This window comes from Pongo abelii, chromosome 10, assembly GCF_028885655.2.
Source record: "Pongo abelii isolate AG06213 chromosome 10, NHGRI_mPonAbe1-v2.0_pri, whole genome shotgun sequence".
Lineage (NCBI taxonomy): Eukaryota > Metazoa > Chordata > Mammalia > Primates > Hominidae > Pongo > Pongo abelii.
Genome location: NC_071995.2, coordinates 24,481,152 through 24,496,388, shown reverse-complemented (window position 1 = coordinate 24,496,388; position 15,237 = coordinate 24,481,152).

The window sequence follows — 15,237 nt, the reverse complement described above, 5'->3', positions numbered from 1 at the left end:
TCTTTTCAATAAACCAGCTCCTAGATTCAGTGATGTTTTGAAGGGTTTTTTGTGTCTCTATCTCCATCAGTTCTGCTCTGATCTTAGTTATTTCTTGCCTTCTGCTAGCTTCTGAATGTGTTTGCTCTTGCTTCTCTAGTTCTTTAATTGTGATGTTAGGGTGTCAATTTTAGAAATTTCCTGCTTTCTCTTGTGGGCATTCAGTGCCATAAATTTCCCTCTACACACTGCTTTAAATGTGTCCCAGAGATTCTGGTATATTGTGTCTTTGTTCTCATTGGTTTCAAAGAACATCTTTATTTCTGCTTTCATTTCGTTATGTACCCAATAGTCATTCAGGAGCAGGTTGTTCAGTTTCCATGTAGTTTAGCGGTTTTGAGTGAATTTCTTAATCTTGAGTTCTAGTTTGATTGCACTGTGGTCTGTGAGACAGTTTGTTATAATTTCTGTTCTTTTACATTTGCTGAGGAGTGCTTTACTTCCAACTATGTGGTCAGTTTTGGAATACATGCGGTGTGGTGCTGAGAAGAATGTATATTCTGTTGATTTGGGGTGCAGAGTTCTGTAGATGTCCATTAGGTCCACTTGGTGCAGAGCTGAGTTCAATTCCTGGATATCCTTGTTAACTTTCTGTCTCGTTGATCTGTCTAATGTTGACAGTGGGGTGTTAAAATCTCCCATTATTATTGTGTGGGAGTCCGAGTCTCTTTGTAGGTCTCTAAAGACTTGCTTTATGAATCTGGGTGCTTCTGTATTGGGTGCATATATATTTAGGATAGTTAGCTCTTCTTGTTGAATTGATCCCTTTACCATTATGTAATGGCCTTCTTTGTCTCTGTTGATCTTTGTTGGTTTAAAGTCTATGTATTAGTGTTTTAATGTGGTACTACTGTGCATGACTAACACACATCTTGTTCCACATGTGGCTTACCACATGAGTTCAACAATATACATACAACATTGTCTATTTCCCATACAATGAAACAAGCCCACTAATCAGGTGCTTTAATATCAGGACAACATCACATTTCCATAAAAGTTTCTGAGCATTAGAATTTCTGTACTTTTCACAGACTGGTAATAAATAGTTCCCAAATCAGTGCTGGGGAAGCGTTTTAGTTCCTGTCTTTGGGCTGTGAGTTTGGGTACAATTGTATATTATTTGGGGTTACTGTCTAGTATTGCTTCTTCATGCACACAGTATCATTAGATTCAGACATGCAAAAATTGTTGTGGTCTCTAATTTTATTATGTATGTTTTGCATCCTTGCATTTACATTTGCTGCTTTCTCCCCGGGAAGATTCTTCTACCCCTAATCACCTACCTAACACCTGTTTCTCCTTCAGTCCTTGCTTCTAACATCATCTTATCCAAAAACATTTCCATTAATCTGAATTCTTTACCCCTCCTCTAAGGTCTATAGTGCGTCATAATCTTTACAGTGTAGTGTAAGCAAGGACTCACTTGTTGCTATCAGTCATGGCCTCAGGTGATTTTCTGAATGCTAAATGTGATCGATTGCTATGACACAAGATCAATGTGATAAGCTAGAAAATGAAAAAGATAGGATTATGGCATGTAAAGAAAAGAGTAGAATAAAAAAGAAAATATGCAAATGCCTCACATATAGTTAGGGGAAGTACGGTTTTTTTGAAACTTTTGTTTGGGTTAAACACAAATATTTGTTTGCTACATAAGATGTACTTCTTTCTGGGAATTATTGCCAAAAAAGCTTGAAAACCACAGCACCACATTATAAGCGCTTGTCTATCTTGTCTCCTCAGTCCCCAGCAACACTGCTAGCGTGTTGTAAACAATGAGATGTTTGTTGAATGACTAAGTATAAAACCTTCCAAGTTAATTGTTAGAAAAGGTTTCTTTCATTTACTAAATTCTAGTATTTAAAAAAGAAGTTATTATTAAATTATAATTACAATGTAGTGTTTTTGAAGTCATTATAGTGCTTAAGATTAATGCTTGAATGCTCATCTCTTGAAACTTTAAATTTTCTCTAACATGTCTTTCCTATATTTAGGAAAGAGATGCCTTAGTTATCCATTTTTGATCAAACATCATGGAAATTGATAACTCAGAAGTATTAATATATTTTTTCCACTCAAAGGCTATTGTCTAAAAATTAGCACAAGTATTTTATTAAGAGTTATGCTTAGTATCAGTGATTTTGCACCTCCCGTCCCCGTACACACACACAAAGTACAGTTCAGTGCTGTTCTTGCTAACATTTAATTGCTATTTCAATGTAATTATCATAACCCTGTTAATTCCAGGCCTAGGTGGAAAGTTAATTTCAACACACTCTGAATTTCATCCTTAGACCTTTCTGTGGCATGTGGATGCTTCTGGATTTCTATGCTTATGGAACAGTGAAATGTGAGGGAAAGAGCCCACTATCATATGTGGAGCATGTGGGTCTCTAGGCTCTGCTCTTAATCTAACTGGCTTATTAACCTGATTATATGTGGTTAATCTCCTAGCATATTAGTTTTTTCAAATGAAAGGTGCTCCCCAGTTCCAACTCAAGCTCTGATGTCGTGGGAATCAGGCAAGAAAATTTCTGAGGTGCCTTCTATCTTGCATTTGAAAATCCTGCTTTTGTTTTAATCTCTAGTGGAAAACATCTTTCTCTAATTGGAGTTTTAAATAAGACATTTTTTGTTTGTTTGTTTTCCTAGTATTTTTAAATTTTCTTTTTCCTACTCACGTGCAAAAATACAGTGATTGCTAACATTCAATATCTCTGTATTTCTTCCTCAATAATGTGTTTTTCTTCACCTGATAACCTTTCCATCTTTTTTAAAAAATAAAATTCTCTTTAAGTATTCATCATTCTATTAAGCATTTGGTTTATACCACTGGCTACCAGTGCGATCAAACCTTAGAAATGACTGAGGAATTTTCTAAAATATTGGTGGCTAAACCCCATTCAAAGCCAATTATTTGAGACTAGAGATCAGACTGGGCATGAGTATGAATTCCATAGATGATTCTAATTTTGGTTGAGGTTGAAAACTTTACACTAATATACATTAGTCTCCTTAGAAACTCACAGGATTACTTATCAACCTTTCTAAATATATATTGTTTTTCTAACAACTTTAGCTAAAAGTACAGTGTGTGAGCTATAGGTTAAGAAAATGTTTAATGGGAAAACAGATTTAGAGTATCTCAGCCATAGCGTATTTTTATGAAAAGTACCCATGATAAATATGTGAATATGAGAGAAAACGGTTATCCCAATTTTTCCTGGGATAAACAGAAGTAAAGTATTTCCTGGGTATTGGGTAAAATAACTAAAGGATTAGGTAGAACCAATCAAAGGTAAAAATAAGTTGCCAAGCACCTAATTGCAGATAATCATCTTCTTCATTTCATTGTGCCATCCTCTTTTCAATTTGCTAGGTGGTTGTCCCTAGAAATTTTCAAACAGCTCTTGATGATGGCGATTGCTAGCATTCCATCTCATTTTCTGCTCTGTCTCAATGTAAGCATGTGCCATATTGTTTAAGTGAAAAACAGGACCTTCTTTGGTGGCATTTAGAGAAGAGATAATGCATTAATCTTGGACATACTCTATATCCAGGTGACACATTCAAGTAGGCATGGTGAGCATGACTTCCCATGAAAACATCAGTGGCTGAGAACCTAGTGAGCAGGACGTGAGAGACACCCACATCCTAAACTAGCATTATTTCTTTAGGAACAGGTTAGTCAAACTGTTTCTTACTTTTAATTAACCAGTAAAGGAACTTAAATATATACATTTTCAATGCTTTTCCATGTTGTGAATGGCCTTTAGAATAAGAATGCCTGTTTTTCCTTTTTAAATAACTTCCCAAATCTAATCTACATGTAAATTTGTCTTTCAGTTGAAGATCTTAAGGGCCACTATTTAGCCCAAATGGCATTTTCATATGGGAAAATCTTGATATTCTTTCAGAAAGTTTGGTTTGGGTGTGATTAGTACTCTCAGAGAACAGTACTGTGGAAATTACAGCAGTGCTAAGTGAGCGTGACTATACATTCAGATCAATATGTGATGGTGATAGAAAATGCAGAGCATACCTAATCCAGCTAACTATGCCCCTGACAGATGCAGTGTGAGCACTGTGTCATTGGTGCCTTTCCTTTCTTTATTTGCATTATCCATCAGGACAGCCCATGAGGGAATGCCTGGAAACTGTGGAGCTCTCTGTAATAAGCCATAACACTAATGAGGCATAACAAATTTAGCAAGTATCATGTATAATCTTGATCTCTCATTGACACTATTACCCATATAGATTACACATTGCCATTTGTTACCTGCTTAATGCAGATGAAACAAGAGGGTGTAGCTGAGTTACTTCTTTCAGAGTTAAACATTTTAAAATAAATTGACATCCTCCGAGACAAAAACTCAGTAACTCTGCCCTCTGTTTTTGCTGCTGTAGCCTATCAGCAGGGTTGGCTGGCTGTTTTTACAGAAGGTCAGCCAGATTTTGTCTTTCTCACAGTTTCAGTTTCCTCCTGGGATTGGGGGTCTAATATATTTCTGTAACACACCAACTGAACCCAAGATAAACAAGTGCCCAGAGAAACACGGTCCTAGTATATGCTTCTCTGCAGTTCAAAAATTTAGAAATCAGATGTCTGCAGTGATCCTTGTCTGTAGGAATTATTGAGCCTCAGCCGAGAGGAGATTTTGGTGAGGCCCTGTGTCAATGATGAGATGTCTGATATAAACTAATAATAATTTGTAAACAATCTATGCATAATACTATCTCATAGAAGTTTTTTAAAAATGTAATTTCATTACTTTTCAGATGACCCCTTTTCAGATGACCCCCTTTTCAGAAAGAGCCAAAGGTTAGTTCAATTTTACAGATAAATGCATTTTCTAGACAGAAAAGTCATTACAGGAAAAGAAGGGAAGTGTGTTTATTCTGATTTAGCTTTGAGATTTCCTGCAAGTGGAGAGACAATCACGAGTATGCATACGTATAAAATACATACAGAAAAGTCAAGAGATAAGAAACATGTACAAGGTCTCTTGTTTCTCTTAGTCTAACAAAATTTTTGGAATGAATTTTATGTTTATTTCTGCTAAGTTTTTCTCCACCAGGAAATCTGCGCTGGCTACAGTATTTCATGTAAATTCAGACTCAAGAATGACAAAATTATAACTTGTATTTTAATTCCCTCCAAATCCTAAATTTTTAAAATAAAAAAGTAAATATTTTAGTTAATTGCAAGTTAAGTCTACTTGATCATATTAAATTAAACAAACTGAAAGGGGTTAGACTAGGACAAGGTACCAAAAAAAATAGTATTCACATGAATTATAATTAAACATGTATGGAGTTTCCCATAATGGGCAGTGGCCATACACCCAGCAAAAATAAATGCCTGTAACTCAGAACTTTTGCTGCGTTTTCACTACCAAATACTGATGTGCTCCAGTGAAAATTCTCATTTAGGAGTTCTGGGTGTTTAGGGTGGAGTGAGAGGAAGGGAAGACAGGGCAGAGATTTACAAACATAATGTTGCCCACATCCAAGTTTTACTTGGTACTAGTCCCAATTTCATAGGTTAAAATTTTCATCTTCATTATGTTGCTGGGCCTATACTTTCTATGTATTTTTTCCTTCTTTTCTCTATTGCCTCTTTCTGTGTTTGTTTATTTCTCTTTAATATTGACAGCTGTTGTTTGCAGTGGTATTTGGAATTACAAGTCTTATATTCTCCCAGGTTAATGGTGTAAAGGAGAAAAGCAAGTCTGTAGAAAACTAGCATTTATAAATTTTCCTTAGCCTATGTGCAAGACTGTTAATAGATTAGTAGTATTGATCATTTTTCTGTGATACTGTAATGTAAATTATTAAAGATTGAAGCAGATCAGTTGTTTTGTCAAGTACTGCATTATATAATATCTAAAATCAACTAACTGGAGAGTGACATGGAGGGCTGCCCTCAGGTTTCAGGGCGGAATGGTTAGAATGGTTTGATTTTAAGGTCAAAATTGTTCTCGAATGCTATCAATTCTAATTTAATTGCAAAAGCATGAAGAAAGAATGAAAACAAAAATTTTCTTTAGTGTTTTGAAATACATTGGTTGATAGAGTTACCTTTGTAGAAATGAAGATTCAATGGTGTGTAACTGCAGCTGCCTTTCAAGGAGCAGTAACACAGGTGCAAGACTTATTTTCCCATCAATAAGATGGCAAATAATTGTTGGGGGCCTACTATGTGCAAGGATCTGGAATAGTTACTCTAATTAATTCAGAGAGTAAGATGAATTGCATGAGCATCTAGTGACAGAGGCTGGTGTAGGTAGAGATCTTAATAAGTTTGAAAAACAGATGTGAGTCTTAACTAAAAACACAATTCATAGTCTGTTTTTCTTTTTCTCAGAATATAGTATTTTGTAATTATGGTGGTTTGTTAAGCATTTGAGTGCATGTTATGTGTGCGCTCCTAGGAAGAAAGCAGACTCAATTAATAGACTAAACAAATATAAATGGAAATTTTGAAAGCCTCAAACATTTAAATTAAGTCAAGCCTGACCTTTATTTAAGGTTTATCATCTACTTCCTAGTTGTTTTTATATGTCTATTAAGCAATGTTTCATTGAGTATCTTATCACTTAGACATGTCGGATAGAAAAATTTGCCTGCTAGCTATGAATGGACAAACTTGCAGATCTAATTGTTTGCTTTGGTATTAACATAACATTATTGCATTCTGACTGAGAAATGTGCTTACTCCATCAATTTGACTGTGAAATAAGCATTCACTCTCAAGACTTTAGATTTAACTTGGGTTTTAAAAAACTGAGCCAACAGAAATTCAGCTATAGGTGTTTCAATAAACATGTTATTTACAATTTTTATATTCCAAATGTTTATCAGAACCTTATTAAGTCTTCGTTAGAATCAGTAACCTCCAATTTTTTTAAACGGATGAATGTTACTTTTCATGAAACAAATAGGCATATGATTTAAAACGTAGTAGTCTACTATAATTGAACATATTAATTTTTTGAAATAAAAGTACTATTTTTAAAAAAGAAACTAGACTGCTCTCTGAAAAAAAAGTCTTAACAATATATAACTAATGTATTCTTCTTTGAATTAGGCATTAACAGAAGTAATAATAAAAATGTTATTTAGAAACAGGCAATTCTCAGGTTTCAGATTGAGTTCTATTGAAATCAATTTCACTTTAACTTCTTTGTGAACTATATAAGTAGAATATTCTGAAGAATTATCTGAAAAACTACTAGAGAATTTACTTAAAAATAGATTTGAATTAGGCTGAAATCCAGAATTAAAACACACACACACAACAGTTTGAACACATTGAAACCAGTTTCAGTTTACATTCTAAAAATGCATCATGATTTATTTCAGCTCAATTCCACAGACAACCATTGAGTGCATACTACTGTATAGTAGTTTATAAATGGTTCATTTTAGAACTTTTAAAAATATTTTGCATTCCTTTGTCTTAATTAAGGAAAACGCTGTATATTCACATCTGGGAATCCAAGAACAACACTGCTATTGTTATAAGTAATATTTCAATATATTTAATAGATTTATAATTCCCAATTTACTTATTTTAAATAGGACTTGGTGCAACAAAATTCTAGTACACTTATAAAATGTTGTCACTCTTTTGTGCTTGAGTGGAGAAAGCATTTGACTTGGCATCAGAAATGCTGGAATCTTGACCAGATTCTATAATTAATTCTGTGACTGCAGGATGGGCCCTATAGCTGGTAAAGAGCTTGTTAGGCCCTGTGGGGCTGGAAGAGCAGGGTCCAAACCAAGAATGTGTTCATGCCTGAGTGCTCTGTACTGTGCTGTTCTCTACTGGCTTCTTGTATGCTGGGCGATTCAAAGGTAATGAGGTACACCTGGCTAGGATGAGGGGTCTCTAGCACATCTTCAGATGACTCTAAGTACAGGAGTACTACAGTCCTACGAATACAAAGCTGGGCTTGGAGGGTAAATTTCAGGTTCCAGAGGTCTGACGCGATTTCCACGCAGGCAGACCTATCATCCTCAAGGTGGCCTACTTCTGAGGACTGTCTGGAAGGAATCCAAATGTTATACCTTCCCCAGTCATTGGATGCAATTGCTGATCTCTCTGTGTATCATAACTGTGCTGACTTCTTTTTATGGTCATTAAGGAGGGGAATCTTTTTGGATTCACCTCATTGTTTGTGTGTCTGTTTCTAATTTCTTCATCAATCTGAAGTTTTTGTTATTGATGTTTGCCAAGACAGTAGTTCTACAATGACCCTTGAATATGCCTTTTACTTTTCATAGTCCATACATTTGGCCTCTTCCCCTTTATAAATATAATTGGAACTTATGGTCTCTAGATTGCCTTTCAACTCTAATATTCTGTTGCTCTCCAAGTGGAAAAATCCATATTTGTAGAGAAGTAAGTTGTATTCTCTATATCCTAACCCAGAGTTCATGCTGTATCTCTCTTGTGATGAAAAGTCCTAGGCTGCCATTGATTTCTAGAAATGTGTGGGTGTTTTATATTGTCCCTAAGTATCATGCTAGGATCTGGGAGCACCTTGGCCAGATAACAGACTCTAATATCTGGGCTGAACCTATGGGTTGACCTTTGCTTTCTCTCCCAGTTTATATTACTAGATTGATATTCATTCTGGAGGGGGTGCCCTTTCAAACTAGGAATGTCAATATTATAAAGTACCAAATATATGTATATTTAGTATAATAGGGTTTTATGATCTAGTACACAGAAGACTCTTTTTGCTTTATTTGCCCTCTGTGTTCTTTCTCTAATGATGGAGAAAGAAAGTGTTCTGAGGAAGAGCAAGAACTATGTCAGCAGGGATAAAGTTGAATCAGGAGGACACACAGAATCAGCCTGGGCCTTGGAGAAAAAAAAATAGAAAATCGCTAGTATTTTAAATGAAGAAATTTAGTATATGATCTTGGTTATGTAGCTGTTGTAACGTTGGAGGAGCAAAACATGGAAGATGAAGTAATCTAGAAATTAGTAACCACTTTTAGATAGGGAAACACAAAGGAAGACGTGAGGTTACCAAAACCTGGGAGTGTGGAAAAGGGGCCGATGCTTCTGGCACGGGGACCCTGATGAGGGGCTACTATGACAGGGCTGGGGAAATGGGAGAGAAGCATCAGGAACTGGAATGGTGGAAAAGATCAGGGATATAGCCACTTCCAGGGATCACCAGAAGAAAGAAAAACAAGAGAGGTAAAAAGTAAGAACAATTGCTCCTCTTCTCACAACTGCTGATTTTCCACGAGTGGCTTCTATTAGTAAAACCTAGGAGACAGTGCACTAGCAAAGGAAGCTGGAAATGCAGTTTTTGCATTTTTAGCTCCAGCATTACAAAGTTGTGAAAATTAAATGAGTGTATGCATGTAGAATGCTTACCACAAAAGACCTAGTTCACAGATTGGATGTATCTCCAATGTATCTCCAATGCAGGAATCAGTATGATGAAATATGTGTTTTCAATCAATTTTAGCTTCTTGTCCATGGTTGGATTTGTAGAGTTGCTTAAGGATGACCTAGCAGAGCAAGGTCAGATTTCAGACGGTATCTTTGGAACTATCAGATATGCACCATATTGGTCCTCTCCACCTCCCTTACCTGAGGGCTTCAGGCCTTCAAAACTCTGCTTCTCATCTAAAAGGAGCAATGACTTCTGATTGGTCTGTTCCTTGTCAGTCATGTGTGAGATGGGAAACATCACATTAATGAATTTGCTCATTAGAACAATCCCTCCACCTTTCATCTTTCTTCCCTTTCCTAACCTAAATCTTTGTGTACCTGTACATGTGTGTGAGCTCCTTCATTTCCAGCCACCACAGGACTCCTGAAAGTCTCCACATGACATTTAGAATGTCTTTGTCCTCATCTCACACACATTTACTAGGCACAAGAGATTTCAAGGCATAATTATGCAATGGTTTCTTAATATTCCATGAAGTCTATCCAGTACATGTGTATATTTAAACAACTTAAAATTAACACTCATCCTTTAATACAGAGCAAATAAATACAAGCAGTCAAGCATATCTGGAGGATGAGTGTTCCCTTGCATCATTTCATTCTTTTTCAGGGACAAGTCCATGTAGTTATAAATTCCCTCAGAAAACTGAATCCCTTTATTATATTTTAACCAGTGGCAAAGATCAGAATTCCTACTAGAGGGAAAGAAGTTAAAGTAAACAAAACTAGTTCTAGAAAATACTGCGGCCAACATGATGAAACCCCGTCTCTACTGAAAATACAAAAATTAGCCGGGCATGGTGGTGTGCATCTGTAATCCCAGCTATTCTGGAGGTCGAGGCAGGAAAATCGATTGAACCCAGGAGGCAGAGGTTGCAGTGAGCCAAGATTGCGCCACTGCACTCCAGCCTGGGTAAAAGAGTGAGACTGTCTCAAAAAAAAGAAAAAAAGAAAACAAAAGAAAGAAAGAAAGAAAAAATATTGTGGCCACATCTAAGTTGATATTACATTTTTCTAATGGTTGTTGAAGGAACTCATGTTGGCTGTGCTTAGTTTCTCCATTTTATAAAGTCACCATTGTATTAGATTTTGAATGGGAAGGTGTAACCACTTAGTCTAAATAAAATTATCAGATCATTACTAATAATTTTATTCTTGAAAATATATTCATGGAAAGGAAATAGCTGTGTATCCTTGGTGTGAGAACCTCTCTGAAGTCTCATTTGCTTCACCTGCTCTGTGGAATCTGGCATTGCTGGCCAGTTCCTCACTGTCTCCCTGGGTGCAGTTGCCAGTAGACAAACACTTCCTGCCCGGCCATTAGACTCACTTTGGTGTTCTTCTCCATGGTGAGTCTGACTCAGCCTGACCTTGTAGATTGCTGGCCCCAGTTCACTTGACCTCAAGAACCTCCTTGCTCACTCCTGCCTTGCACGACTCCTTGGCTTCTAGACCCTCCACTTCCCCTGACTCACTTCTAGCTGCAAAATCCTTAGCGCCCGGCCAGGTTTCCAGGCACTGACCTCTGGCAGATCTGGGATGTTTAACCAGCAGCCTGTCTGGCTCTGCCTTAAACTTCTACCTGACTCCAACAGATTTCTTCAAAAACATTTTAAGTTAGTGTTCAAGTGCTAAAGAATGGGACAAACGCAAGTGACCAGTGTCAATGGCTGGCTGGTTGGTTGGGCACAAAAGAACTCACAGGATAGCTCTGCCTGGTAACTTCATAACTTCACTGAGGTCCATGGACAGCCAATGAAACATATCATTTATCATGAGAAGTCACACTTATATTCTCATTTAAATCTGAAGTGCCATCCTGCATCTCTAGTTTCATTTTTCTCTGTATTTTCCTTATTTAGGTTAACTACTTGTTTATCTCTTTTATTGGTCTTTTAAATAACCTGTTGTGGTATTTACTTACCTGATTTTTTCTTATATATACTAATCTGTATATCGGTATATACTTATCTGTTATAATAATAAATTAATTTCATTAATTTTGTTATTGATTAATTTTACCTTCCTTTTTCTCAGTTATTTAGTAACTTCCTATTTCTCTTAGTTATTTAGAACATAGACTTTATAACCAGACCGACTGCCCAGGCTATAAACTTGGCTCTGCTGATTACTAGGCATATAATCTTGGATGAGTTGTTTAATCCCTCATAACTCAGTTTCCTCACCTATGAAACAGAAACAATGATAAACTTACCTCATCAAGTTGACACTCATGGCTACTTTGAAATTATAAGAATTATTAGAACCCACCACCAGAAGTTGTTAATGTCATCATTATAAAGCATGTATATTCTGTTATTACAAATTTATTTTATACATATGTTGATAATCATAATTCAATTTTTTATAATTCTTTGTAATTTATTTTATGTATCTACATTTATTTTGAGATGAGCTTTATAGGATTCACCAGTCTGCCAGAAGTTTCCATGGCACAAACAAAGATAACAATTCCCTGCCTTACAGAATGGCAGAGCAGCAGATTGAGAGGAACCTAGATTCTGGGATTATTCCTTAGAATGCCCTTCATTGTCTTCTCTCCTCTGGAGTATTACAAGAGAGAAATAAATTTCTCTCTTTGGGGCTGTTGTATTTTGAGTTATAGCATCAAAACACATACTCTAACACCCTAAGCCTCAAACTTTCATGCATGCAGATATCTTATTGCACTTTGAAAGTGAAAGCTGTTGGGACAGTGTTTGATATTTTTGGGTTGCATTGCTCCCTGACCCCTCCACCTCCAACCAGTAGACATTATTCCACCTTCTAACATTCAGTGTTTCAGATGAGAGGTAGAATGCCAGTGCAATATTTCTTTCCTTTGTAAGTAATTTCTTCATTTTTTTCCAGAAGCTCGTAACAATTTTCTCTTAGTGTTCAGACTCTAAGACTTTTACAGTTGAATATACTGTATTATCTACTCCTCCTGGAATATAAAGAGCCTTGTCTGCAAACATGCTTTTCATGTCCTTTAGATAATTTTCTTTTGTATTTTTATTAACTATTGATATGGTTTCACTCTGTGTCCCCATCCAAATCTCATCTTGTAGCTTCCATAATTCCCACATGTTGTGGGAGGGACCCAGTGAGAGAGGATTGAATTATGAGGGCGGAGCTTTCCCGTGCTGTTCTCGGGATTGTGAATGGGTCTCATGAGATCCAGTGGTTTTAAAAATAGGAGTTTTCCTGCGCAAGCTCTCTCTTTCTTGCCTCCTGCCATGTGAGACGTGCCTTTCACCTCCCACCCTGATTGTGAGGCCTCCCCAGCGACGTGGAACTGTAAGTCCAATAAACCTCTTCCTTTTATAAACTGCCCTGTCTCAGGTATGTCTTTATCAGCAGCATGAAAACGGACTAATACAATTATTGTCCTTTATCTTTTTTTCTTTTAAGGAATTCAATCATTTTCATGTTAAGTTTCCTAAATGTATCTTGTATTTACCTTAGTTTTTTTCTCAAATGGCTTTTAACTCTATTTTTACTTGTATTTGAGATATTTCTTATACTTATTTGGCTCTCAAAACTGACCATCCTCTATTTCAGTTTATCTATAGACCATTTTCAGCTTGAATATCATTTTTCTTTTCCCTCTGGGAACTCTTCTTATTTTGTTTTTCCTGTACTTCACATCTTAATGTATATAGTTGAAAGAGATGGAAAGCATGCATGACAGAAAAACGATTTAGGCAGAAAGGAATTGTAAAAAACGAAACAAATGAAAATGCTAGGAATAAAAACAATATCAGAGGGGAAAAAAATCCTTCTATGGGTGGATCAGCAGACTGGACACAGCAGAAAAAAGAATCAGTGGATTGGAAGTTAGGTTAATAGAAATTATCTAAACTGAAATACAAGGAAGCAAAAGAGTAAAGGGAAAAACAGCCCATAGCATTCAAAGTCTGTGGAAAAAAATCATGTAGTTTAACTCATATCTAATTGGAAAGCCAGATATAGAAGAGAGGAAATGGGGCAGAAAAAAAATGTGAAGAGATAATGACCAAATTTCCAAAATTAATGAAAGACAATAAGTCATAGATCTAAGAATCTCAGATAACCCAAAGCAGGAAAAATACCAAGGAACACACACACACACATATACACTTCCCAGTTAAATAGCTAAGATTTGAAGATAAAAAAAAAAAATCTTGAACGTAACAAAGAAAGAAATGTTACTTGTACAAATCAATCATAAAATTACAACTGAATTGTCTTCAACATGCAATAAAAGCCAGAAGACAATATAAACAGTGTGTTAAATGGCTGAAATACACACACACACAAACACACACAGCACCCCCACCACCACCACCACCAACACAACAACAAATAACATGTCACCTAGAATTTTATTCTTTTTTTTTAGGTGGAGTTTCGCTTTTGTTGCCCAGGCTGAAGTGCAACGGTGCGATCTTGGCTCGCTGCAACCTCCGCCTCCCCAGTTCAAGTGATCCTCCTGTCTCAGCCTTCTGAGTAGCTGGGATTACAGGCATGCACCACCACGCCTGGCTAACTGTATTTTTAGTAGAGATGGGGTTGCTCCATGTTGGTCAGGCTGGTCTTGAACTCCCGACCTCAGGTGATCCCCCCCAACTTGGCCTCCCAAAGCGATGGGATTACAGGGGTGAGCCACCACGCCTGGCTGCTAGAATTCTATTCTTTAAAGTATGCTTTAATATTAAAAAAGAAATAAATGCATTTCAGGTAGACAAAAACTGACAGAATTTATCCCCAGCAAACCTACACTATAATAAATTTATAAAGGAGTTTTATATCCAGAAAGGACATCCTATCAGATAGAAACTTGATTCTAAAGAAAGGAATGGAGAAACCCAAACAGAAGTGATCGGCCAGTAAGCATAAAACATCTTTTTTTTTTTTTTTTTTTTTTGAGACGGAGTCTCACTCTGTCGTCCAGGTTGGAGTACAATGGTGCAATCTAGGCTCACTGCAACCTCTGCCTCCCAGGTTCAAGTGATTCTCCTGCCTCAGCCTCCCGAGTAGCTGGGATTACAGGTGCCCGCCACCATGCCTGGCTAATTTTTGTATTTTTAGTAGAGACAGGGTTTCACTAGGTTGGCCAGGCTGGTCTTGAACTCCTGACCTCAGGTGATCCATCTGCCTCGGCCTCCCAAAGTGCTGGGATTACAGGCATGAGCCACCGTGCCCGGCCAAAATATCTTTTAAAAAGTTACCCTTTCTTTTGTACATAAACATAATTAAATCTCCTTTAAAATCTGTTGGTTATTTAAAGTAAAAATAATAAAATGTGAGCATGAGTTTTGTGGTAAACATAGAACTAAAATGACAAGAACAAAAAATGGGAGTACAGTAATATACATATGTGTATATTGTTATAAAGTTCTCACTTTTTGTGACACAAAATATTTTTTGAGTATAGAATGTGGTAAGTTGAAGATGTATATTGTAATAAATAAGCTGACAACTAAAAAATTAGCACAAAGAGACATAAATACAAATCTATTGGAAGAGTTTACATGAATAATAAAATATATTTAATTCACCTCTAGCAAAAAAAAAAAAAGGCAGAGAAAAAGGGAAAAAGCAGAGAAGACAAAGAAAAATGAAACATAAATATGATAAACTTGAAAAATGATATATTAATTACAGCAAATGTAAATGGACTAAACATTTAAAAGAAAAACATTGTCTGAATAAGAAAGCAAGACTTG